The sequence below is a fragment of the Canis lupus genome, chromosome X (assembly GCF_003254725.2).
Source record: "Canis lupus dingo isolate Sandy chromosome X, ASM325472v2, whole genome shotgun sequence".
Lineage (NCBI taxonomy): Eukaryota > Metazoa > Chordata > Mammalia > Carnivora > Canidae > Canis > Canis lupus.
The window spans coordinates 25,728,127-25,755,034 of record NC_064281.1 but is presented as its reverse complement, the minus strand read 5'-3'; the positions used below and the strand labels follow the sequence as shown (position 1 = coordinate 25,755,034).

Sequence of the window (26,908 nt, the reverse complement as noted above, 5' to 3'; positions counted from 1 at the left end):
CCGCTCCGACAATCAGAGGGCGGGGAGACGTCACGGGGGCGGGGCCTGGGCGCGGCGGAGGCGGTGGCCCGCGCAGCAGATCACGTGGGCTCCCGCGACCCGGCGGCGGAGCCGTCCTGCGGCAGGGCCCGGGCCGGGCAGGGCCGGGGCAGGGCCGGGGCCGGGGCCGGGGGGCGGGTGCTGCCCTTTGGCGGGGAGGGTCGCCGGCCCGTGGAAAGGCTACAGCTCCCAACCCTCGCCCCGGAGCTCCCTCCCGCGAATGGGCCCCAGAGTGCAGAACTGCCGGTTCCTCTGGGGAGCGCCGCAGAGTGCGGCGTGACTCGCTCGGCGGACTGACCTGGTCAGGCCTTCCCGCGCTTCCCACGCCCCGCCCACTCCCGTATCCTTGCCCTGGATAAGAATTCCCTGTGCAGGAACCGGCCCCGAGTAGTGTGACCCCCGGGAGCAGGGCGGGAGCGCGGCGAACCCCTCATCTGTATACGCTTCAGAGACAAGGAACGCGGAAGTTCTTTCGGTTTAGCATTTAAGGGAAGACGGCAAGATCGACCTTCCCGGGTCCCTTAGTTGACAATTGGGCATCCGGCACCTCCCTGTCCTGATGCGCCCTTGCTCCTCGCTTGACCTCACTCCAGTGTCCCCACCCTCCCACGCCATTTCCTCTCCCTCCATTAACTGCTCTACTTTGCAAAGGGAGAGGAAAGGGTCTCTTCTCATTTGACCTTGAATTTACCTTGCCAGGATCCTTTTTGACTCCCAGGTTTCAGGGGCTTTTCAAACTTTGAATCAAGAACTCACTGTGAGAAATAGGTGACAACTCCAGGTGTGTGTGTGTGAGAGAGAGAGACAGTGTGTGCGTGCATGCGCATAATTTATATATGATACCTATATTTATAGATAAATATATCTTATGTATATTTACATTAGTGGAAAATGTTTCCAAAACAATTTATCCCTCCATGTATGAGTTCTGCATTGTCTTCCTCTACTGAATATCGTTTTATCAACTGAGTAAAGGAGGCAAAACTGAAAAAACAAAGGCCTTTATTTGGGGTCTTAGAATTGTAATTCAGGTGGACAGATTCTGAAGACATCAGAAAAGGGTCTTGCTCATGTGGGGAAAACAAGGGGTTTTTATCAGCAAGAAGGAAGGGGTAATTAATTACATGATTTAAAGAACTGAAAATACTGCTACTTCGGTACTAACCCATGGAGCCACTTCTGATTACTTTTTAAATATTTTATTGGTGCTGTGAAACCAGCCTGTCTCTGGTATGTATTAATCCACTTTACTGGCCTCATATGGTGTGAATGCCAGTTGCTCTGCTTATATGATCAACTGTTTGTAAAACAATTGCTGCTCCTGGCCTGCTTGTTCAAGAGTTCATGAGTTGGAAATAAAAAATGGAGCTTCAAAATGGAGAATATTATGTCCAGAAATATTTGTTTTTAACAAAAATATCACAGGGACGCCTCGGTGTCTCAGTGGTTAGGCATCTGACTTCAGCGCAGGGCATGATTCTGGGGTCCTGGGATCAAGTCCCACATCGGGCTCCCTGCATGGAGCCTGCTTCTCCCTCTGCCGGTGTCTCTGCCTCTCTCTGTCTCTCATGAATAAATAAATAAAATCTTAAAAGAAAAATCAGAGATCGATATTATTTTCTGGTAGCTGGAGTTTAAATGTTCTGTTCTGGACCTTGAGTAAGAGATCTGCTCCATATCTCAGGAACAAGTCCTACTTTTGAAAGTAGGTCAGTTTAGTCAAACAGTTGTGTCTCATTTCAGAAGGTGGTCTTACAAAAGGGGTTCCCTACCCTCTTGCGCTGTTGGTGGGAATGTGAACTGGTGCAGCCACTCTGGAAAACTGTGTGGAGGTTCCTCAGAGTTAAAAATAGAACTGCCCTACAACCCGACCCAGGAATTTGCACTGCTGGGGATTTACCCCAAAGATACTGATGCAGTGAAACGGTAGGACACCTGCACCCCGATGTTTCTAGCAGCAATGTCCACAATAGCCAAACTGTGGAAGGAGCCTGGGTGCCCATCGACAGATGAATGGATAATGAAGCTGTGGTCTATGTATACAATGGAATATTACTCAGCCATTAGAAACGACAAATACCCACCATTTGCTTCGAAGTGGATGGAACTGGAGGGTATTATGCTGAGTGAAATAAATAAGTCAATCGGAGAAGGACAAACATTATATGGTCTCATTCATTTGGGGAATATAAAAAATAGTGAAAGGAAATAAAGGGGAAAGGAGAGAAAATGAGTGGGAAATATCAGTGAGGATGATAGGACGTGAGAGACTCCTAACTCTGGGAAGCTAACAAGGGGTAGTGGAAGGGGAGGTGGGTGGGGAGTTGGGGTGACTGGGTGACGGGCACTGAGGGGATGAGCACTGGGTGATATGCTATATGTTGGCAAATTGAACTCCAATAAAAAATAATTAAAAAACAAAAAACAAAAGGGGTTCCCAAAATTAGGCCTATCTGCTGCAAGCAATCAGGTGATTAAAAAGAGGCATCTCTATGGAAACAAAAGATAAACAAAGGAAACAAAGGTTATTGGCTAGAGCAAATTATAAACCCAATGTGTGAGTCCTGAGTGCTTCTGCTGAGATTTCTAGATGTCAGGCTCATAGCGTCTTCACGGGGAGTAAGAGCAGGCAGTGGCAATCCGATAGATTTCCCTGGTTTGCATTCTGAATACCTCTGGTGATCTATCTGAGTGGCCCATATAGCAACAGGCACGAAGACTGTGGGCTGTTGTGGCAATGTCCCTGAAGTTTGTCTCAAGTTGTCTACTTCAGTTTGCAGGGCTCTAGGAAAAAACGGCAATGTTTGGAAAAGATTTTATTTATTAGAGAGCACATACGGGGAGGGAGGAGCAGCGGGAGATGCAAACTCCCAGCTTAGCAGGGAGCCCAACACTGGCCGGATCTCAGTCTTCCTCCCCCTCCCCCCACCTCCCTGGAGATCACCACCTGAGCAGCGGAAGGCAGCCAATTCACCTACTGAGCCACTCGGGCATCCACAAAGTGGCAATTTTAGTTCTCAGTGATTCCAAGTCAAAAGAAGGAAAGAAAATTAGATACCTTAGCTGGAGAATCACAGTCAGATAGCTGAGGAAACTAGAATTCAGGATCCAGCCCAGGTTTATAGAGAAACCACAAACCCTCAATCAGAACTAGAATCTAACATGCGCACACGTGTGTTACTGAAATAGAATTTTTTCTCTCTTTCTAAAAAGAAAACCACAGGCCCAAAATGGTGTTCCTTAGGCCGAGTTTCCAAACTGGTACTTAATACCTAATTTGATTGCAGTTTCAATCTCCCCCAGAAATATAATCTTTTTAAAAAATTTAAACTCAATTAGTTAACATATATCACTAGTTTCAGAGGTATGGGTCACTGATTTATCAGTCTTCTTTTTTTTTATAATTTTTATTTATTTATGATGGTCACACAGAGAGAGGAGAGAGGCTGAGACACAGGCAGAGAGAGAAGCAGGCTCCATGCACCGGGAGCCCGACGTGGGATTCAATCCTGGGTCTCCAGGATCGTGCCCTGGGCCAAAGGCAGGCACCAAACCGCTGTGCCACCCAGGGATCCCGATTTATCAGTCTTCTATAACACCCATGTTCATTACATCAGGTGCCCTCAATGCCCATCACCCAGTTACCCCCTCCCTCCTCACCTTCCCCTCCAGCGACCCTCAATGTGTTTCCTATGATTAGGAATCTCTTATGGTTTGTCTCCCTCTGATTTCATATTTTCCCCTCCCTTCCCCTATGATCCTCTGTTTTGTTTCTTAAATTCCACATATGAGTGAGATCATATCATTGTCTTTCTCTGACTGACTTATTTCGCTTAGAATAATACCCTCTAGTTCCATCCACGTTGTTGCAAACCCAGAAATGTAATTTGAACTGGTCAGTCAGGAATCTTCCTCATCAGCGCCAAAGAGTCTGTCACCTGGGTCCTCTCCGTCCCTCAAAGGAGGATGAGGTTATCTGTATGATAAGACCCCCTGCTGCTTCCCCCAAGGGAAAGTGACCTTGCCTGGAATAATCCTTTTCTTTTCCTAATAACTTTCCAGCACCACCCTCCTTCCTATAAACACCTTCCGTTTTGTACAATTTCTCAAACTGCCCTCAATTTGCTGGATGGGATGCTGCTTGATTCACGAATCTTTTAATAAAACCCATTAGATCCTTAGGTTCATTCAGTTTGGGTTTTCTTTTTTAGCATTCTCTAAAATCACCCTCACATCCACTAAAGATAGCCAAATGAATACTAATTTGTTTGTAAATAAGTCCAATTTTAACACCTTGGCCTGATCTTCAAAAGTGTAGCAAGAACAGTGATTGATTATATAGCTTCTTTTAAGTCTGCTTTGCTGTAACTTTTCATAAGGATTTTATTTATTTTTTAAAGATTTATTTATTTACTCATGAGAGACAGAAAGGCAGAGACACCGGCAGAGGGAGAAGCAGACTCCATGCAGGGAGCCCGATGCGGGACTTGATCCCAGGACTCCAGGATCACAACCTGAGCCAAAGGCAGACGCTCAACAGCTGAGCCACCCAGGTGTCCCTCATAAGGATTTTAGATTGAACTTTCAACAGCTTCTCCAGGCTAAGAAGCCAACCCAAACACTTGCCATCAGAATTTTGTGTGTAATTTATAGCTATGGACTTGGGTGAATCCTCTCTTCTTGAGGACCCCCAAATATCCAGAGGTTCCTGTGCCTGCCAAGAAGTGACCTTCCTTGCTCACCTGGTAAGGCTGCTGGGAACCCTGTAAGCAAAGTATCAGGCTTATTTTTCCAAGGGGCTTCATTGGCTCCATGAAGTCAACCTTAGTTCCCTAAAATTAGTTATATCTGAGTCTATGCACTTGTCTCTCAAATATGACACTCCAGTCAAAGCCTGGGTAATATAACCAATGTTTGCAATGATGTTCTGTTACAAGGAGAGCAGATTCTTACTCAATTTTGCAAATAACTATAATTGCCGTGAAAATAGGAATATTCACTGAGAGCTTCTAAACTCCGGAGGGATCGGATAGGGAGAAAAAGGCAAAAGTTTCATATTTGTTTACAAAGGAATATTTTATCAAATTTCAGTAAGTTGTAGATAGCTTAAGAGAGAAAGTTTCCTTAAATCTGGAAGAGCAAACATTAGAAAATCAGCAACATTTCAAACAAGAGTCATAAAAACAACAATCATGTTCCTCAGTTTATTCAGGCCCATGTTATTTTTAAAAAAAAAATTTATTTATTTATTCATGAGAGACACAGAGACACAGGCAGAGGGAGAAGCAGGCTCCATGCAGGGAGCCCGCCGTGGGACTCGATCCCAGGTCTCCAGGATCACGCTCTGAGCTGAAGGCAGACGCTCAACAACTGAACCACCCAGGCATCCCCAGGCCCATGTTATTAATTCTTGTTGTTTGATTTCAGGTTTTGCACTACTGACAGGAATTCTTATCCAGTTCGATTTTCTGATCTTAAGATCAGCAGAAACCTGTATTTGTCAAGAGTCCCTTCCATGAATCTCCTTGAAGCTGAAACACATTTGCAAGAGCATCAAGTATATATAACACAAGAACTGTAAATGACAAAAGACTCAAAATGGCCATGGTCCGATGAGAGTCCATCACAAAGCACTTGACAAAGAAATGTGGTTATTTCTGTGACACACACACTTTAATAATTTGAATTAGAGGTGATAACATTGCACCAGGACATATTGAAACTTTAGGAATTTCCTATTATTTCTTGAGCAGTTATATTACTACCAACTCACCCATACAATATAACCTAAGAAGGGTTATCATCACATATCTGACAATGTTTTGGTAATTTGACAATTTGTTCAAAAACACTTCATTTAGAATTAGAATTTGAAGAAGTCTGTTAAATATATCAGAAGTTTTTAAAGCATATGCCTAAATAGGATCACAGATAATTACAAAACTTAATGCTCTTTTATTTATTACCCAAGGTGACAATAAAAGATTCTAAGGCAAATACAGGTTTATTTGCAAAACTTAGCTCTTTTAATATTGAGAAGATTTAGTTTCCTTTAGTAATCAAACACCTGATAAAGACAAAACATTGAAACTTCGGTTTACTTACCTAGATTATATCAAAGACAAAGAAAAACCTTTGTTTACAATTTCTTATCAAGAATGGACCAATAATCTAAGAAAACTTTGTTGTTTTAACAGCGAGAGGAAACCAAGTCTAATCTAATGTACCAGTATACGTACCTTTGACATTAAAGTTCATTCATTCCAAATGTAATCCTGACCATGCATAAAATTTTTTTTGAAGATTCTTTTTTCATGAACGTTCCACAATGTTCATCCTTAGATTTAGATTTTGTCCTTGTTTTTGTTTTCCTTCTTTAAACCAGTCTTGCTTTAGGACAAAACTACTTAATTTTCCCTCAACAAAAAAAACGCATCTCCATTTCTCATATCTTTTCTTACCATATACATAACACCTCACTTTCCTGGCATGTGGAAATATTTCCTTATTATTTCCAGTAGCTTAAATTATATTTAGTAGAAACCTTATTTTTCTTTCTTAAGCAATTCTATATTCAATGTGGGGCTCAAACACATGATCCTGAGATCAAAAGTCACAGGCTCTACCAATTGAACCAGCCAGGCACTCCAGGAAACCTTAATTTCTTTCTTTCTTTCTTTTTTTTTTTTAGATGGAGTGAGGGGTGGGCGGTGGGGGAGTGGGGGCAGAGAGAGAGGAGAGAAAGAATCTTAAGTAGATTCTATCTATGCCCAGTGAGGAATCGGACATGAAGTTCTATCTCAGGACCCTGAAATCATGACCTGAGCCCAAATCAAGAGTTATACACTTAACTGACTGAACCACCCAGGCGCCTCTGGAAACCTTAATTTCTAATGAAAAATAAAAAGTAAACAGTTGTGGACCATTATATCAGCATTCTTTTTTAAAAAAAAAAAGATTATATTTTTTATTTTTTTAAAGTAATCTCTACCCCCAGTGTGGGGCTTAAACCCATGACCCTGAGAGCAAGAGTCAAATGCTCTACCAACTGAGCCAGCCAGGTACCCCTCTCTTTTTTTTAAGATTTTATTTTTAAGCAATCTCTACACCCAATGTGAGGCTTGAACTCACAACCCCGAGATCAAGAGTTGCACGCTCCACTGATTGAGCCAGCTAGGTACTGCTATACCAGCATTCTTTGGACTGGCAAATTTATTAATGCATTTCATAATTTTTAGAAACATAGACCTTCTTGTAGTAAATTTCTCAGTATTGCACAAAACATTTACCAACAGACCTAAATATCTTTAGTCTCTCTGTAATAGGAAGTCAAAAGTAAATAAGCATATGTTTTAGTAATTAATGTTTCAGTAGTCCATATAGCTTTTCACTTAGAAAAATCATCAAAAGGCTTTGTCCAGCCTGCTTTTTCCATTTATCGCCTTGCTTATAGTCCCCTCACTTACAAGCATATGTATAAGTTAATAAAGATCAGAATTACCAGGTTTATAGGTCAGAATAACTAAAATGAATTCCTTAGCAAATCCTGGAGGGTCTTCAAGGGCATTGGGAAAGTCCTTGGTAGTGGCTCACAAGCCTGCCTTGGTCCAAGGAGTATAAATGACTGATGAAGTCTTAGACCCTCCATTAGTTATAAATTTAGAAGGAGTTTGGATGACTGAAGGGTCCAGAGGAAACTCCAGTTTGAAATTATAGAATGGAAGTTCTGTAAAACTAGGATATACAGGACAGCCTGGGTGGTACAGTTATTTAACTGACTCTTCGATTTGGCTCAGGTTGTGATTTCAGGGTAGTGATATGGACTCACACATCGAGCCCTGTGTTGGGCTCTGCGCTCAGCAGGGAGTCTGCTTGAGATCTTTTCTCCCTGCCTCTACCACTCATGCTCTCTCTCTCTCTTTCAAAATGAATAAATAAATCTTTAAAAAATATCCTAGGATATACAGGTGGAGAGCAGGAGGGAGAATGTAGAGGAAGAGCAACAGAGAAGTATCAGTTTCTCATAAACTTTTTTGGAACAGATCATTTCTGAGGGAGGTCAGAGTTGGCTTTAGAAAGTTTAGTTATTTTTGTGTAAGGAAGCAAGTTTAGAATCAGAGGCCTCCAAATACCAAGTGAATTATGCTTCCTACTCAAGCTGCTTGGTTCTCTTTTCTTTTTCCAATTGTGCATGCAAATAAACTAATTTTGGAATCTCAAAAGATCTCCGGAGTGGCCACTGTAATGACAAATAAGATTGATCCAACAAGACAGAAATTTAGAAGAAATGGACCCATAACATACACCTAGCTGGGGTGCCAGGAGGGTTGCTGTCCAGCAGCAATTTTCCAAATCAAAGACCCCACTTAGTATTTACCAGACAAAAGAGAGTAACTCTGTAGTTCAGGCAGACAGACAGCCCACATGGGACATGGGAAAGACACCCCAAACCTGGACCTGAGCTTCAACCAAAAAGAGGAAGGTTGGGGCAAGGATGGTGTTCCTGGCTGGCTTAATGGGTAGAGCATGTGACTCCTGATCTTGAGGTTGTGAGTTCCAGCCCACATTGGGCATACAGCCTACTTTAAGAAATTATGGAAACAGAGAGGTTCAGAACTAAGAGAACTCACCAAAAGAACTCTGAGCTGCTTGCTCAGGCAGGTACCATGTTTGAATTCAACGGCAGTCCTAGAATCAGAGTTGTGCATCGCTTTGGATTCCATGATGTTCTGATGCCGTTTCTGTCAACTGAGAAAAGGAGGCAAAACTGAAAAAGCAGACAGACTTTTATTTGTGATCTCACAATTGCAATTCAGGTGCACAGATTCCAGAGGAGTGGGAAAAATGTCTGCTTGTGTGGGGAAACCAGGGGGGTTTTATGGGAAAGAAGCAAGCCATAATTACATGATTTAAACAAAGAAAAAAACCCACTATTTTGGTGCTGACTGGTGGAGCTGCTTCTGATTACTATTGTATTTATTATTTTATCGGTGCTGTCAAACACAACTGTTCCTTGTATGTATTAATTCACTTCACTGTCCTCATATAATCTGAATGCCATTTGTTCTGTTGAAATTTTATGAGCAATTGCTTGTAAAAGAATTGCCACCTGGTCCAGCACAACAGTTCCTCAGTTGGAAGAAAAATGAAGCTTCGAACTGAAGTCTCTTGTGTCCCGAGATTTTATACAATTCCCTAATTTTTAAAAGATGCTGATTGAAAGTCACTAAATTAATTATGTAAACCACCATGCTGTCAATTTCAAAAGCACTCTAATATTGTCCCTCTCTCATTTCTTTCCTTTTTTTAAAAAATTTCATTTTATTGGAGTTCAATTTGCCAACATATAGCATAACACCCAGTGCTCATCCCATCAAGTGCCCCCTTCAGTGCCTGTCACCCAGTCACCCCCACCCCCCACCCACCTCCCCTTCCACCACCCCTTGTTCATTTTCCAGAGTTAGGAGTCTCTCATGTTCTGTCTCCCTCTCTGATATTTCCCACTCATTTTCTCTCCTTTCCCCTTTACTCCCTTTCACTATTTTTTATATTCCCCAAATGAATGAGACCATATAATGTTTGTCCTCCGATTGACTGATTTCACTCAGCATAATACCTTCCAGTTCCATCCACGTCGAAGCAAATGGTGGGTATTTGTTGTTTCTAATGGCCCTCTTTCATTTCTTTCCATCCTTTCCCCTAATCTCTCAGTGTTCTGGAACATCATTTCCATTTTTTTCCACTCTAGCCCTTACTCTGCATCACACTTTCCTGTCTATCTCTGTGTTTATAGTTTAACCACACTTGCTCTGGAAGGAAATTTTCCAAACTCTGTGTAGATGTCAGGCTCTGGTATTCCGCATGAGGCCTGCTTATACAAATGCTGGACTTAATAACTACTGATAAGCTGGCCTCCTTAGGAGAAGAGGGCAGTTGAATCAGTATTTCTGAATTTCCTGGAAGAAGAGACAGACAGGCATTCAGGCAAATGTAAAGGAAGTAGGCTAACTTGCCTCTAAACACCATGAAAGGTATTAATTAAATGATATAGATAAGGATTTCCTTGATTCTAAGAGGCAGTAAAAAGCCACCAAACCTACCCCATCGATCCAATAAAAAAAAAAAGTGGTTGATCATGTTCCAACTTTCACACACTTTTGATTCTCAGTTTCTAAGAGGACAGCAAATTATTTACCAATATGATGGGATCAGAATTCAAACATTTCAGAATAAGTGGGGCTAGATGTACATGAGAGATTCTTAAATATATTGATCCTGTGGTTCCCATAGCAGTCTGAATTTCACATCCTGATTCCTTTCACCAAAACAAAACTGAGAGGCCAAAATATTTCAGCTTTCAGGAATCACACACATCTAAGCTCCCTCTTGGCGATCAGGGAAGGTCAAAGGCAAGGGTCTTAAATAGAAGAGTCTAGCTCTCCTTATCTAATCTCCACACCTTAAATATTTACTCTGAGTCTCCTGGTCCTATTTCCTCTTACCCAGATGGAATGACTCCCATTTGCCTGCTCTTTCTCAACTGTTCAAACCCTAGCTGCACCCTGAAAACTCAAATTTACATGAATGTAAAAATCAGCCAATAGATACTTTAAAAAAATTTATTTATTTACTCATGAGAGACACACACACACAGAGGCAGAGACACAGGCAGAGGGAGAAGCAGGCTCCATGCAGGGAGCCTGACACGGAACTCAATCCCGGGACTCCAGGATCACGCCCTGAGCAAAGGCAGGCACTAAACCTCTGAGCCACCCAGGGCCCCCACCAATAGATGGTCTGATTTCATTTTTCATACTGTTACTGAGGCAGAGTTGGAAGTAACAATGGACACGTGAGCCCAGAGAGCCTAAGTGACTTGTCTGAGGCCAGCCAGCCTTCTGTGACAGAAGCAGGACTAGAATTTCAGTCTCCTGACTGACATCAGGCCTGTTGCCCTTTTATAGCAGTCTGAGGGAAGGGAAGCCAGGAAAAGAAGGAAAAATAAACACGAAAGGAAGAAGGCAGGATGCTGCTCCACCTTGCTTGCCCTGCCACCCAGTTCAGGTCTGAAAGTAAAGCAGTGGAGGAAACTAGATTGGGAAAGCTAAGGATCTTGGTCTGACCTTGGCCCTGCCATTCAATACTTGATCTTCCTGACCTTAAGTAACTAATTTTCTTCCCTGGCTTCCTTTTGCTAGTTTGTCAAATAGGGCAAATGTTATTGACGTGGATGGGAGGAAGTGTGAACACACTCTACAAGTAGCATGGTTAATCATGATAGGCAAGATGCATTTTCATTGGCAATCTGTTTCCACCAGAGAAACCCAGAGGTGAACACCAAGGCACTTTAGGCAAACAATTTAAGTAGCTTGAGTTATCTAGAGTTGGTTTTGATGATTTCTGACCGGTAGAGCAAAAACTCAAAGTCAACTTCCACTGGAGAGTCTCTAGGTGTTTCAATTTTTCCTCCTCTGGTGTTTCTTTGTTGTTAATTAATAGAAGCAGAAAGACTACATTTCCATTGAGAATCTTTTTTTGGCAGGTGGCGGGGTGGCAGGGGAGGTTCCAGTAATGCTTCTTGGTCTTCCCATATTTGCCCTATTTTTTCTAGTCTATTTGGAAAGCTAGCCTTTCCTTAATCTCTTCTTGCTATACTAAGAACAATTACTTGGATAGGGATTGACATGGGTAATGGAAAGCATAAGAGAGAAAGCTAGTGATGGAAAGGATTATAATAAATAGCTCAGGCACTCCTTTATTTTATGGGACTGGGACGATTTAGGCAGATATAAGAAGTGATCTGCCCAAGATAGTAGAGGGAGTTAAAGACAGATTAAGAATTTAAATATACTTTATTAAAAAAGCCAAATTAGGAGCCTCCCCCCCCCATGCAAACTGGAAAACCCACTCACAATTTTAGGTAGTGTAGCTACCTAAAATTATGTATTACTCTATGCAATGTTGCAACTGTAAAAGAATTAGGATATGGCAATGATTCGCAAACTCTACCCATTATCAGAACCACCTATAGGACTTGTTAAAACCCAGGTTGCTGGACTCCAACCCCAGAATTTCTGGCATAGTATGCAAGGTCTGATAATTTGCAATTCTTGTTTTAATTTTTTTTTTAAATATTTTACTTATTTGACAGAGAGAGAACACAAGCAGGAGGAGCAGCAGAGGGAGAGGAAGAAGCAGGCTCTCTGCTGAGCAGGGAGCCCTTCACAGGTCTCAGTCCCAGGACCCTGAGATCATGACCCAAGCCGAAATCAAGAGTCAGATGCTTAACTGACTGAGCCACCCAAGCACCGCTTGCTGATTCTTTTTTAAAAAGTATGCTTTGAAAAGAAAAGGTAACTACAGTTTGCTTGTTTAGGCTCCATATTTAAACATGATTAGGAAAAATTTTGGAAGAAAATGTATCATTTATCATTTAGGAATGGCACATGAGGAAAGAGCACAGACAATCTTCATTTAAGTACATTCATTGCCTTTTTATTTTTTTATTTTTAAAGATTTTATTTATTTATTCATGAGAGACACAGAGAAAGAGAGAGAGAGACAGAGACACAGGCAGAGGGAGAAGCAGGCTCCATACAGGGAGCCTGACATGGGACTCAATACCAGGTTTTCAGGATCAGGCCCTGGGCTGAAGGCGGCGCTAAACTGTTGAGTCACCTGGGCTGCCCATTCATTGCCTTTATAATGGGAAACTCTCCCGCCTTTGGAAACATCCATTGAAATCACGTATCTTTGGGGGCACTTCTTATTTGTAAAGAAACATACAGGTGTAATTTTTTTTACAGGTGTAATCTCTTAAAATTAAAGGACTGGGAAGAACTTTTCAAATTGTCTAGCTCGACTCCATTTATTACAGCTGAAGAAAATAAAGGCAAGGATCTGGGTCACTTGTCCAAAGTCACTTAAATGTATAAAATTGGTCACCAAGTGGTGAGGTGCACATGTTTATCTTATGAATTGATGAAAAAAAAGAAGTCAGAGTATAAGTCAACCTACAATGAGTCAATAGTGCTCTTTTCCCAAAGATACTGTAAACATATAAATATTATATAATATATAATTATAAAAATATATATTATATTATATTTAATATATAAATATATAATTATAAAATATATATAATATATATAATATAATATATATATAAATAATTAGGCCATCACTGGAAAAAAAAAGCTGTGTTACTTTTAATTTTATTTTTTAAAGTAAGCTCTGCACCCAACATGGGGCTTGAACTCATGACCCTGAAATCGAGAGTTTCTGCTCTACCAACGGAGCCGGCCAGGTGCCCCTGTGGTCTTTTTTCATAGTTTTCTACTATACATTTTATACTCCATTCTCCAAAATCCCCGTTCCTCACCACAGTGCATGAAACCTGGGTCTTTATCACCATTCTCTCTGTGTTAGAGAATGAAGAATTAAAAACTATAGAGAAACACTAAACGCTGGCAAGGGTGTGGAGCAACAGGGACTCTCATTCATTGCTGGTGGGAATGCAAAATTGTGCAGCCACTTTGGAAGACAGTTTGGTAGTTTCTTTTTTTTAAATTTTATTTATTTATTCATGAAAGACACAGATAGAGAGAGAGGCAGAGACACAGGCAGAGGGAGAAGCAGGCTCCATGCAGGAAGCCCGATGTGGGACTCGATCCCGGGACTCCAGGATCAGGCCTTGGGCTGAAGGCAGGCGCCAAACCGCTGAGCCACCCAGGGATCCCCAGTTTGGTAGTTTCTTACAAAACTAAACATACTCTTACCACATGATCCAGTAATCGTGCTGCTTAGTATTCACCCAAAGGAGTTGAACACTTATGTCCACATAAAACCTGCACCAGATGCTTATAGCAGCTTTATTCATAATTGCCAAACTTAGAAGCAAGCAAGATGTCTTTCAGTAGGTGAATGGATTAATTGTAGTCCGTTCAGACAATGGACTATTATTCAGGGCCAAAAGGAAATGAGCTATCAAGCCATAAAAAGACATGGAGGAAACTTAAATGTGTACTACTAAGTGAAAGAAACCAAACTGAAAAGGCTGCCTACAGTAGGATTCTACCTAAATGACAATTTGGCAAAGGGAGAACCACGGAGACAGCCAGATCAGTGCTTGCCAGGGGGTTGTTTGGGGGTGTGTGTGGGAGCCTGAGCGATGAATAGGTGAAGTACACAGGATTTTTAGTGCAATGAAACAACTCTGTATGATGCTATAATGGTGGATACATGTCATTATACATTTGTCTAAACCCAGAGAATAGGGGATCCCTGGGTGGCGCAGCGGTTTAGCGCCTGCCTTTGGCCCAGGGCGCGATCCTGGAGACCCGGGATCAAGTCCCACGTCGGGCTCCCGGTGCATGGAGCCTTCTTCTCCCTCTGCCTGTGTCTCTGCCTCTCTCTTTCTCTCTCTCTGACTATCATAAATAAATAAAAATTAAGAAAAAAGAATCTTAAAAAAAAAAAAATAAACCCAGAGAATACAAACACTGTGAGTGAACCCTAATGTAAACTATGGACTCTGGGTGATATGTCAACGTAGGTTCATCAGTTGTAATGAAAGGACTCCTCTGGTGGAGGATATGGATGATGGAGGAGGCTGTGGCTATGGGGGCAGAGGGTATATATGATTACAGCTGAAGAAAATGAAGAAAATTCTGCTCAAATTTCCTGTGAAACTAAAACCTGCTCTAAAAAATAAAGTCGATTTTAGGGCGGCTGGGTGGCACAGTCGTTAGTAGTTGATAAACTCTTGGTTTTGGCTCAGATCATGATCTCAGGGTTGTGAGATGGAGCCCTGTGTCCGGCTCTGCGCTCAGCACAAAGTCTGCTGGTCTCTCTCCTTTCCCACTCGTGCTCTTTCTCTTTCAAAGAAATAAATCCTTAAAAAATAAAGTCTATTTTTAAAAACTGTAGAGATAGTTTCAACATATGTGAATGGTTCTGTCCTCTACTTGTCTCCCTTGGCTGACTGTGCATTACTGGGCATTCATTACCTGGGTTGAGAAATCTCCTGTTTCCCTCCCATTGGCATTTTGATTCTCTGATCTTGACCTTCTTTATTTTTGACCACATGGCTTGTGTTGGCCTATTTCCTCACTAATGATAAAATAAATTTTATTAGAATCCATTTGGTTGTATTTAAATAAGCTTACACGTTTAATTTTTTTAAAGGTTATTTTAAAATCTTGTAAAATATTGGCACACGTGAAATCACAACTTATGGGGAACAGAGGTGTTTTTCTCCTTTTAAAAACAGTTGGTGGGGCACCTAGGTGGCTCAGTGGTTGAACATATGCCTTCAGCTCGTGTCATGATCCTGAGGTCCTGGGATTGAGTCCCTCTTCCAGCTCCCCGCGGAGAGCCTGCTTCTCCCTCTGCCTATGTCTCTGCCTCTCTCTGTGTTCTCATGAATAAATAAATAACATCTTTAAAAATAAAAACAGTTGGACGTTTTGGGCGTTGGCTGGCTCAGTCGGTGGACCATGTGACTCTTGATCTCAGGGTTCTAAGTTTGAGCCCTACGGTTTATTACTTAAAAATAAAATCTTTTAACAAAATAGAATAAAACCAGTTGGTCTGCCAATCCCTGCTCTTCAGAAAACTTTCACATACACTTTGAACTTCTATTTTCAAATGCTGTATACCTTAGCTTTTCCACTCCCCTGCATGTCCTTTTCCCTGGTTGTTGGTGAATGATACTGCAGTCTATGAATGGAAATTTTCTCTGCCTGGAAGTGATGGTGATGTCACAATTGTTGGTTTGTAGTTAGGCAACATAGCAAGAGGAACATGGTTAAAGGAGAAATAACTTGTTTGTCAATTAGCATTTGTACAATGAGGAAAACATAAATTTGCATGGTTCTCCTTTCATGGCTTCTTCTTCTGGATGGGGTGATATGACATCTCTGCCTAGCTAAGAGAACTTGCTGTGATCTAGTGCCTATGTTTAGACCCTTTGGGATGCCTGCATATGACACAGGTGACAGAGTCCCTACTGCTATGACCTTTGGAGGTTTCCAGTCGGCCAACCTCTTAGATATGGATACCCAGACTTGCATACATGTTCAGGAATAAGGAGTAGAGTGAGAGTGATCACTTTTAACTTATGATACACAGCTATATGGTTATGATACATAAAGGGACAAGCTCCACTTCAAGTAAGGGTTTGGTGCCTCAGGTGGTACCTCCCCATCCTGTGAAGTGTTTGCAACAGAATAGCCCCCCCTCAAAATTATGTTTATTATTTGGGAGCCTTCTTTGCTATCAAGTGTAAGAGAACTTATTACATCAATTGTATTCAGGAAACACTTTATTTTCAATCTTTTGATATTTTCCCCCCTGTTTAATTCAACTGAAATGCTTCTTTTCTAAACGAAGAAAAGGAGGTTAGGCAACCCAGCAAGGGTGAAATACTACAGATGCTTAGGGTGTATTTTATAACTATTTATTTATTTTTAAAGATGTTATTTATTTATTTGAAAGAGAGAGAGAAAGAGCGGCAAGGAGGAGCAGAGGGAGAGGGAGAGAGAAACAGACTCCCCACTGAGCAGAGAACACAATGTGGGACTCCATCCCAGGACCCCGAGATCATGGCCTGAGCCGAAGGCAGACACTTAACCTTCTGAGCCACCCAGGCACCCCTGTTTTATAACTATTTAGATCAATGTTTCCATGAATGTAGAGTAATAAGTCCCTGAATTAAAGTTTTATACTCTTCCAGAGGTATACAGATCAAGTTACAGCAAACCAGAGGCTTTCTTAGATTCATTCCCTTAAAAATACTACTCCCCTGGCTTTTGGCCCTTGCACACAGGCCCTTCTTGGCAGTACTCCTTTCTTCCTCCCTCTCTACTATAGTTTTGCTGTGTTGTTGCAATAAGAGCTTCCAAAGTGTTCACTCCACCCTGTATGTAACCCCTTGCTTTGTTTCCATCGCCCTGGGTGTATACTCCAAGTGATTTGTTCTGGCTAAGGGGCACTAGTAACTATGACATGAGCAGAGACTTAAACTTCCTCATTTGGGCTACTGCTCTTTTGCTTCTTCTTTGGTCATCTTCAAACCTCCATATAGGGCAGCCTAGACTAGCTTGTTGGAGGATGAGAGACCCCACAGAGGAGAGACAAATCGTTGCCACTAAGGCCCTACTAGAAAAACAGCTTAACAATCAGTAGACATGTGAGGCCATCCTAGAACATCCCATGTCAGCCCAGCCAGACAAGACCAGCAGAGCCATCACAAATGTCCCAAGTATCCCAGTCATTACAATCCACAAAATTGTGAGCAAAATATTTTTTTGTTCAACACCCTTAAACTTCAAGATGGTTCCTTATGCAGCAAAAGGTACAGGATACATGGTCCCACCTGTAGTCAGGGTGGTTTTCTATCATGTGAGGGAATGCGACCACACAACTGGTTGCTCTTCTTTCCCCTTCTTCCACTATGGAAAATATCTTAGTCCAGTTCTTTTTTTTTTCTTCAAGATTTTATTTATTTATTCATGAGAGACACAGAGGGAGAGATATAGGCAGAGGGAGAAGCAGGCTCTGTGCAGGGAGCCTGATGTGGAACTTGATCCTGGGACCCCGGGTTCACAACCTGAGTCAAAGGCAGATTTTCAACCACTGAGCCACCCAGGTGCCCCCTTAGTCCATTTATTTAGTTACAAGGAACAAAATCCATTTAAGCTGGCTAAAAACTCTTTGTGTGTTTTTGTGTGTGTGCATGTACACATGCTGAGTGGGAGATGAGAAATGGTTGTGATGACACAATTGACAACTTCTTAGACATGAGACCTGCAGCTCAACCTGGCTTTGTGTCTGCTGGTGCTGGAGGCATCTGGGAACTGAGTATACTCTAACCATCTTTTTGTTTTGGTCTTTCAGGGACTCTTCTCTGAAACTCTGAACGTGTGCCATTTTCTTACTTCACTCTCAAGACTGCCTTTCTCTGTTTATTTATCAAGTTGCCCAGGGCTCTAAATGACACCTCACACTCCGAGTTTACCTGACTCAGTTCCCTTACTGATTACCATTTGTTTCCATATACAAACCCTCAAAAAGATGCTTTGGTTGGCTTGTCTCATTTACCTTTTGCTTCCCTTTTATCAAGTGGTCACCCTGGTCTGGTCAGTAGTGGTGACACAGGACATTTAGGGTAGGCAGGAAGTCTTTGTGCATCTGCTGTTTGGCTGAAGTTCTATTGATCAAGGCCAGGCTCAGGCTGGATGTCACTGCTTCAGGATGTGGCAGCTAGGGTGTCCCTGTATCCCACCATGCATTGTGTATTAGATAGGGTGGTTCTGCTCCATGTGTGTTCTTTGTTTTTCTTGGTCAAGATGGCTTGTTCTTAGGTATGTTCATCTAATGGTGATATTATAAGTGCGAGAGAACAAATGGAAATGCGCAAGGCCCGTTAAGGCCTAGGCTCGAAACTGTCAGTGGCACTTCCTTCCAGATATAATTCACCAAAGCAAGTTACGTGGCTGAGCTCAAAGTCGAGTTGCAGGAAAATTCACTCCACCCGGGATGAGACTATGGCAAGTGTCTGCCTGCTGGTTAGGGGTGAAAAATTGGGGCCAACCAGGCAACCTAGTACACTTTTCCCTTTTTCATGTCTTTGATACACTCATCTTTGGCTCAACAAAGATGGTAGTGGTGGTGATGAATGGTGAAAAGCTGGAAGAGAAGACTCTAAGGACTAGAGTAACTAATTTACTATAGGAATGGCTTCTCAGATTGTCAGTAATCAGGATGGCTGTTTAAAGAGAGATGGTGGAGGGATCCCTGGGTGGCTTAGTGGTAAAGAGAGATGGTGGATAGTGGCTTGCTCTGGATCAAAACTATTCTTCCAGAAGATCCAATATGGTGCTACAGCTGCAATCTTGACGCCATGTAATGGTCCTACAGTGGAGAGGAGAGGCTGAACCTTCCCAGGTTGTTCAGGGAAGAGTTGTACTCCCCGAAATAAGCAAATTGCTGTGCACATTGAGAAAGCAACACAAATATACAGTCATACATCTGGCCAACATTGAAGAGGTCAGAGGCAAGATGTTAGGATAACAGGCAAGCACTGGCCCAAGACTAACAGGGTAAGACTACTTCAGGCCCCAGAATATCTGCTTTGGTCCGACTTGGCTAGGGTCAGAGATGCAGGGTTATTGAAGGTCCTTAGGGCATGGCAAGAAAAAAAGACACCCATGGAATGATCCTGCTAGCTCATGCTGCTTTTTTGTCTTGTACGCCCACTGTTTCCTGCACCCACCCCCCCATACCACTGGTCCAAGGGACTCAACTGGTTTTTTGTTGCATTTTACCTTATCTGTCATGTATGGATCATGTCGAAATCATGTAACCATTAAAAAAAATCAGAGCAGTCTGATGTTCATAGATTCTGATTTTTTTATTTCTTATTTTATTTTATTTTTTTGATTCTGATTATTTCAATCAGGGTGACAAAGTTGGAAGACTCAGCAAGTAAGGATGATGACAGAGGTTTTTGGATGCCAAACTGATGGTAGGAGGAAAAGGCGACGAAAGTATATCACTAGCAGAGTTTACTCTGATTGTCCCAGAAGAGGCTCCTGATGTAAGCTAGTTTCTAAGAGTAGCAAGGAGGCTGTGGCTTGACTGGAAGTGTTAGAAGAAATGGGGGAGGAGCTTGTTCTGAGCACTTAGGGGAAGGAATGGACAAGGGCCAAGCAGCAGTGGGAACTCTTTCAACTTCCTCATCTCCGAATTCAGAGTAAGCTTCTGTTTACCTTTCCAATTGCACCGCCCCCCACAACTTCCCCATCTGTAATCTACCTCCGCCAATGGTGCTGTCCAGTCCCCCAAAGATATCCTGCTCCTTCTGTGCCTTTGACTGTACTGCTCCCAGCATCTAGGACACTGTCTCTTCAGTGTTTGCCTGTCAAATTTTTCTCATCCTTCAAAGCCTTTTTCCAGTTCCACTTCTTCCATGAAGTGGATCCCTTAAGGAAATATGACCTATTCCTACTTTACCTCCCAGAGTACATCTCATAGTCTGTCATGTATTCTCATTTTCACATATACTTGTTTTTATCCATTATTTCCCTCCTATTCCCTGCATATTAGTTATCTCTTGGTCATCCTATATTTTTTCTGGACCTTTAAAAATGCATGTCCTCAAGGTGTCTGCTCCCAAAAGACTCTAGTTTGTCTAGAGGGAGATATAGACAGGTAAATGGGAATTGCAACATGTGGTAAAGACCAAAGAGAAGGGGCTCCTGGGTGGCTCAGTATGGCTCAGGTCATGATCCTGGGGTCCTGGGATTGAGTCTTGTGTTGGGCTCCCTGCTCAGTGGGGAGGCTGCTTCTCCCTCTCCTCCCACTCGTGCTCTCTGTCACTATCTCTGTCTCTGTCTCTCTCTCAAAATAAATAAATAAATATTTTTTAAAAGACCAAAGAGAAGTAAGCACAAGTGCTATTGGAGCCTCAAAGAGGGAAATTTTAACCATCTTTCTAGAATCTGAATCCTGAGGGTTAAAGGCAGATGTCATCTAGCACAGCCAGCAGCACATGCAAAGACCCTGGGGTTATTCACAAATTGCTGTAAGGAGCAATGCATAAAATATTTAGGTTCAGATCCTGGTATATTAATAACCTAAATGTATAAATTACATAAATACTTCCCTATTTGTTTTATTTTCTGGCAACCTTCATAAGCTATTATTCATCGCCATTTAAAAGTGAGGAAACCAGGTCCAATTTGGGGTCAATCAAATTCAAAATAGCAGAGTAGGAATGACAACAGAGGGTTTTTTTTTGGGGGGGGGGGTTTTTTTTTATTCCAAAGCTATGCTCTTTCCTCTACATTTTGCCTCTCAGATCCGGCTCCTCCTGATAGGAAAAAACTGGGCAAAAGGTCAAGGAGAGGATCTGGAAGAAAAGAGGGGCTGGAGGATAAATGACATAACCTTCACAGTTTTTGCCCAAGACTAACTCTGCTTATGAAAGTATACAAAATCTTGCGTCTCCTAGGTAGACCAGAGTGTCTTATTCCCATCCATGAACTCTACTTTTAAAGGTTCACACTGCTGGGAGCCCTAAGTGGCTCAGTCGGTTGAGCACCTGATTCTTGGTTTCAGCGCAGGTCCTGATCTCATGGGTCATGGGATTGAGCCCCATCATGGGCTCTGTGCTCAGTGGGGGAGTCTGCTTGGATATTCTCTCCCTCTGTGCCTTCCCTCACTCTTGCTCTAAAAGTAAGTAAATAAAATCTTTAAAAATAACGAAAAGTTCATGTAGGCAATAAAATAGTGTATATGTGCAGGATATATATGTGCAGGATGACCTCTAACCTACTTAGAGAACTGACGTGGACTCAGTGGTGGCAGCCAACAGCAATGTCGTAACATTCTAGTGTAAAGAATTGGTTTGGAGTTGCACAAATCACCTGACAGGAATTCTGACCTCAGGGCCAGTGACATCCCCATGGTGCACTTAAAAAAAAAAAAAAAAGAGGCTATTACTATATTCTGACGTAAAACAATGTTACGCTTCATTTCCACTTACACAACATATACATGCCATATACAACATGTAGTAGACCTAATAAAGGTTTTGTGAAATCTAACAGTATTGTTCTAACTCCAAAAGTTCTGGTGTCTACAGAGACAACCACTGCCACCATCAGTAAAAGATGGAAACTGCAATGATCAAGTATGAATATTGTACCTTAAATTAAATGTAAGTTGCTTCCCTAATTAACAGCCTTGGATGACAGTATATATGTGTTGGAAGAAAACTTGGAGATCACTCCTCATTTTCTGTGTTAATTTTTTTTAAAAAAACCGAGACACCTGCACCCCAATGTTTATAGCAGCAATGTCCACAATAGCCAAACTGTGGAAGGAGCCTCGGTGTCCATCGAAAGATGAATGGATAAAGAAGATGTGGTTTATGTATACAATGGAATATTCCTCAGCCATTAGAAATGACAAATACCCACCATTTGCTTCGACGTGGATGGAACTGGAGGGTATTTTGCTGAATGAAGTAAATCAATTGGAGAAGGACAAACATTATATGGTCTCATTCATTTGGGGAATATAAAAAAATAGCGAAAGGGATTAAAGGGGAAAGGAGAGAAAATGAGTGAGAAATATCAGAGAGGGAGACAGAACATGAGAGACTCCTAACTCTGGGAAGCGAACAAGGGGTAGTGGAAGGGGAGGAGGGTGGGAAGATGGGGTGACTGGGTGACGGGCACTGAGGGTGGCACTTGATGGGGTGAGCACTGGGTGTTATACTATGTGTTGGCAAATCGAAGTCCAATAAAAAATATACAAAAAAAATTTTAAAAGATTTTATTTATTTGACAGAGGGAGAGAGAGAGAGCGAGAGTGAGCGAGAGTACAAGCAGGGGGAGGGGCAGGTAGAGGGAGAGGGAGAAGCAGGCTCCCCCCTGAGCAGGGAGCCCCATGAGGTTTGATCCCAGGACCTGGGATCATGACCTGAGCCAAAGGCAGACACTTGACTGACTGAGCCCCTTCACTGTTTTCTTAACGCAATCCAAAAAGGAGACGGAGAGACTTCTGAATTGGAGCTTGAGACTTATTTTCAGCAGTTACTGGCTCAGTGACCTTGGGCTTACTTCTTACACATGTTCATCTCTGAAGTCACAAGTCTGGAACTTGACCTGTCTCACATTGTTGGTGTGAGTCTCAAATGAGATAATGGATGGGAAACTGCTGTGTTAAGTGACTCGTTGGTGAAAACAGAGTCTGCATGACCCATGCTTCAGAAATGTCGAGGATAATAAAAAACATTAATTGTGTAGTACTAATCTGATGAAGAACATCTGTAATTATAAAAAAGGATTGGATATCTTTAACAGCAGAAACGAGGATCCTGAGCACAAGAAGAAATACATGTATGCTCTTGTTTGGGGAGAGAATATAATAAAAAAGGTATTTCACAATTTATAGATTTAATTTATTAGCAATTAAAATCCAGACAGTGTACTTAAGAGAACTTGACTATCTGTAAACTTCTCAGGGAAAAACATGCAACCAAGCAATATTCTTAGATGAAAAGATAATAGTGTAGGATTTACTCTGCCAAACTTTAAACGATTGTCATAATTTTCTGGTACTATCTTAAGTAGAGAAAATATAATGATAAAGTACAGTAGCAATAAAGAGTAAACTACTAACATTTTTAAGATGTCAATATATGGTACATCAAGTGACACAAAATAATAAAAATGCATCACTAAAAAATGTATTAAAGAAAAAGAATATGGGGGCGCCTGGGTGGCTTAGTCGGTTAAACGTTTGCCTTTGGCTCAGGTCATGGTCCCAGAGTCCTGGGATCAAGCCCTGCATTGGGCTCACCACTCAATGAAGAGCCTGCTTCTCCCTTTCCCTCTGCCCTGCACTCGTGCTTGCTCAGTCTCTCTCTCAAATAAATAAAATACTTAAAAAAGAAAATAAATATGAAAATGGAGAAAAACAAATGTACAGAAACCACCTGTGTCACGCCCTAAATATTTCAAATTAAAGAGTCAAATATTAAAAAGCCATCCACAAAGCTAGAAGAAAGTGGAATCACAGATCTTAAGTCAGTTGTAGAAGGGAGATCATTTTTTTTAAAGATTTTATTTATTTATGAAAGACACACAGAGAGGCAGAGACATAGGCAGAGAGAGAAGCATGCAGGGAGCTCGATGTGGGACTCAATCCCGGAACCCTAGGATCACACCTTGGGCCGAAGGGAGGCTCTCAACTGCTGAGCCACGCAGGCATCCCTTGGGAGATAATTTTTTGAGAATTAAATTAATAAAAATACCTATGGTAAAATAGATACAATAAGAAGTGAAATGTTAAAAAAAAAAGAAGTGAAATGTTTTCCCATAACAATGAATAATAAAATGAAAACTGAGTGAGAGAGATACTTGTAACTGATGTGTAGGAACAGAAATTTTACCCCCAAAATACGTAAGCAAGAGAGACATTGGTTTATAAAGGCAGTAACTACTTTCTAACGGAAGCAAGGTCAAAGAATATGAATGTATAGTTATGTAGAAGAAATATATCAAATGTTATTCAAAAGCTAAGCTTCCAGGGACACCTGGGTGGCTCAGTGGTTGAGCCTCTGCCTTTGGTTCAGGGCGTGATCCCGGGCTCCTGGGATCCAGTCCTGCATTGGGCTCCCTGCAGGGAGCCTGCTTCTCCCTCTGCCTGTGTCTCTGGCCTCTCCCTGTGTCTCTCATGAATAAATAAATAAAACCTTAAAAAACCCCCCAAAACCCCACAAAAGCTAAGCTTCCAGAAGAATTTCAAATTGTGTGAATTAGAGCATCTTAACTGTATTTAATTAGTAAAAATAAATCAACTTAAACAGGTCATTGTTGACAGGGTTGTGTGAAAAAAAGCTATTTTTACACTTGGTTAATAGAATTCTTGTCAAAATTGGAAAGCTTCTGAAAAACCACTGTGGAGAAATTTTTAGGCAAACTGTGATATGTTTGGGCAATGAATTAATGTTCCCATTAGAAATGACATATGTTAGGATCATATAGATATGTGGAAGTAAATACATAAAATTATGTTACATAAACAAATAAACAATTGATATGGTTGAACAATGTTCATAATAGCCTTATAAAATTCATAGTGTAAGCCACAGATTTGGAAAGGACCTTGTTGATAAATAAGAAATAATTTTTATCTATTTTAAGATTTTTATTTATTTATTTATCTTAAAGATTGTATTTATTTATTCATGAGAAACACAGAGAGAGACACAGACATAGGCAGAGACAGAAGCAGGCTCCCTGTGGGGAGCCCAATGTGGGACTTGATCCCAGGACCCCGGGATCATGACCTGAGCCAAAGCAGACCCTCAACCACTGAGCTATCCAGGCATCCCAAGAAATAATTTTTATTTTTTTATTTATTATTTTTAAAAAACATTTTATTTATTTATTCATTCATGAGAGACACAGAGAAGCAGAGACACAAGCAGGCTCCATGCAGGGAGCCCGACATGGGACTGGATCCGAGTCTCCAGGATCACACCCTGGACTGAAGGCTGCGGTAAACCACTGAGCCACTTGGGCTGCCCCCAAGAAATAATTTTTAAATGAAGATTTCTCCCTTCATTTAAACATTTTGGTTTGACTCTCTACCATTTAACTAGAAAGTTAAAACATAAAAATATGAAATTACATTTAAAAAGTCAGAGATAAATAAGATTCTTCCCTGGGGTTGTGCATTCTTCTTATTATTTTTTTAACATCCATACATTGTGGCTTATTTGTTGCTATAGACCAAATGTTTCTGCCTCCCAAATTCATATGTTGAAATCTAATCCCCATTGTGATGGTGTTTGGAGGCAAGGCCTTTGGGAGGTTATTATGTCATGAGGGTGGCGCCCTCATAAATGGGACTAGGGCCATTGTAAAAGTCCCCAGAGAGCTCCCTTGTTCCTCTTGCCCTGTGAGGTTTTAGTGAGAGGACATATGAACCAGGAAGTGGGCTCTTACCAGACAATGAATCTTGGTGCCTTGATCTTGGACTTCCCAGTCTTCAGAAGTGTGAGAAATAAATTTTTCAAATAAACTACCCAGTCTATGGTATTTCATTATAACAGCTCAAATGGACTCAGACATTTACTGTTGGTAATTGTGATACCCTTTGATCCTTTATTAAAAAATTATCATTTTTTAAGTAATCTCTACACCCAACATGGGGCTCAAACTCACAACCCTGAGATGAAGAGTCACATGTTCTACTGACTGAGCCAGCAAGGTGCCCCTGATTCTTTATTCTTCTATCAACTCAACTTGCAGACTTGGAACTAGGTATATTCTTGGAGATTGTCTGGTTCAACCTAATTGTGAGAATGAGGACACTAAGGCCCAAGGAGATTTGTTCGAAGTCACAGAACTCGTCAGTTGCAAATTAATTTTTAGGAGATATACAAACAGTACTTATTTTGTCATAAACAGATTTGTCAGTCCTCCAAATGGACATGTGAATCATCAAGCAGAGCAACTCAATGTCAGAAGTATTATTACCTCAACCCTGTTCATAATTAAAGAAATGAAAATCAAAATAATAAAATGCTATGCATCACTTATACGGTTAGTAATAAAAATATATGATAGTATCTAGTGATGGTGAGAGTTGGGGGAAATGGGCATTGCCATATTGTGTTGGAGGAAGTGTCAAGTGATACAGTGATTTCTGGAGGGCAGTTTGGCAATAGCCAACAATCATTTAAATGCTTCCAGAAATGCCACTGCTAGGAATGTACCCTAGGTGTATACTTGTAAAAGTTCTTCAAAGTGTGTTCAAAAGGATGTTCATTACAACATTATTATAGAGGAAAGAAATCACTAACACATTTATTAATTGGAAGCTGGTCAAATAAATTGGAAATAGCCTTCAGACAGAATAAGACCACTAAAAAGAGACTGTGTATGTCACATTGGGAAAGATCTATAGCATAAATTAAGAAGAAAAGAGCAAGGTACACAATCATGAATGGTCTCCGATATATGTGGGATAGACACATACCCAAACACACACATATATCCAAAATCTAAAAGAAAACACAAGAAGCCTTGAGTAGTAGTTGCCTTTGAACAAATATTCACGAAGGAAAAGAGGGAGGCTCTTACTTCATATCTTGAACTAATCTACACAGTATGGATTTTCTCCCTATTAATATCTATTAATGATATTTTACAATTATCAGCAGACTTTACACAGATTGTAGAATCATGGGTTAATATTTTTTTCTTTATGTTTCTTGTCTCTAGTTTATCCTTTGTTTTTTATTTTTAAAGATTTTATTTATTTATTCATGAGAGACACAGAGAGG

At 41.3% G+C, this 26,908-nt stretch overlaps 1 long non-coding RNA gene across 1 annotated transcript; it reads right to left on the bottom strand.

Moving 5' to 3' along the window:
* Positions 1-1,042: 1,042 nt before the first annotated feature.
* On the bottom strand, positions 1,043-15,777 carry LOC125754685 (uncharacterized). Its single transcript, XR_007409461.1, has 3 exons — positions 15,699-15,777; positions 8,670-8,787; positions 1,043-2,823 (listed from the first exon to the last, which is right to left on the bottom strand). It is a non-coding gene; the product is annotated as an uncharacterized LOC125754685 (long non-coding RNA).
* Positions 15,778-26,908: the final 11,131 nt, after the last annotated feature.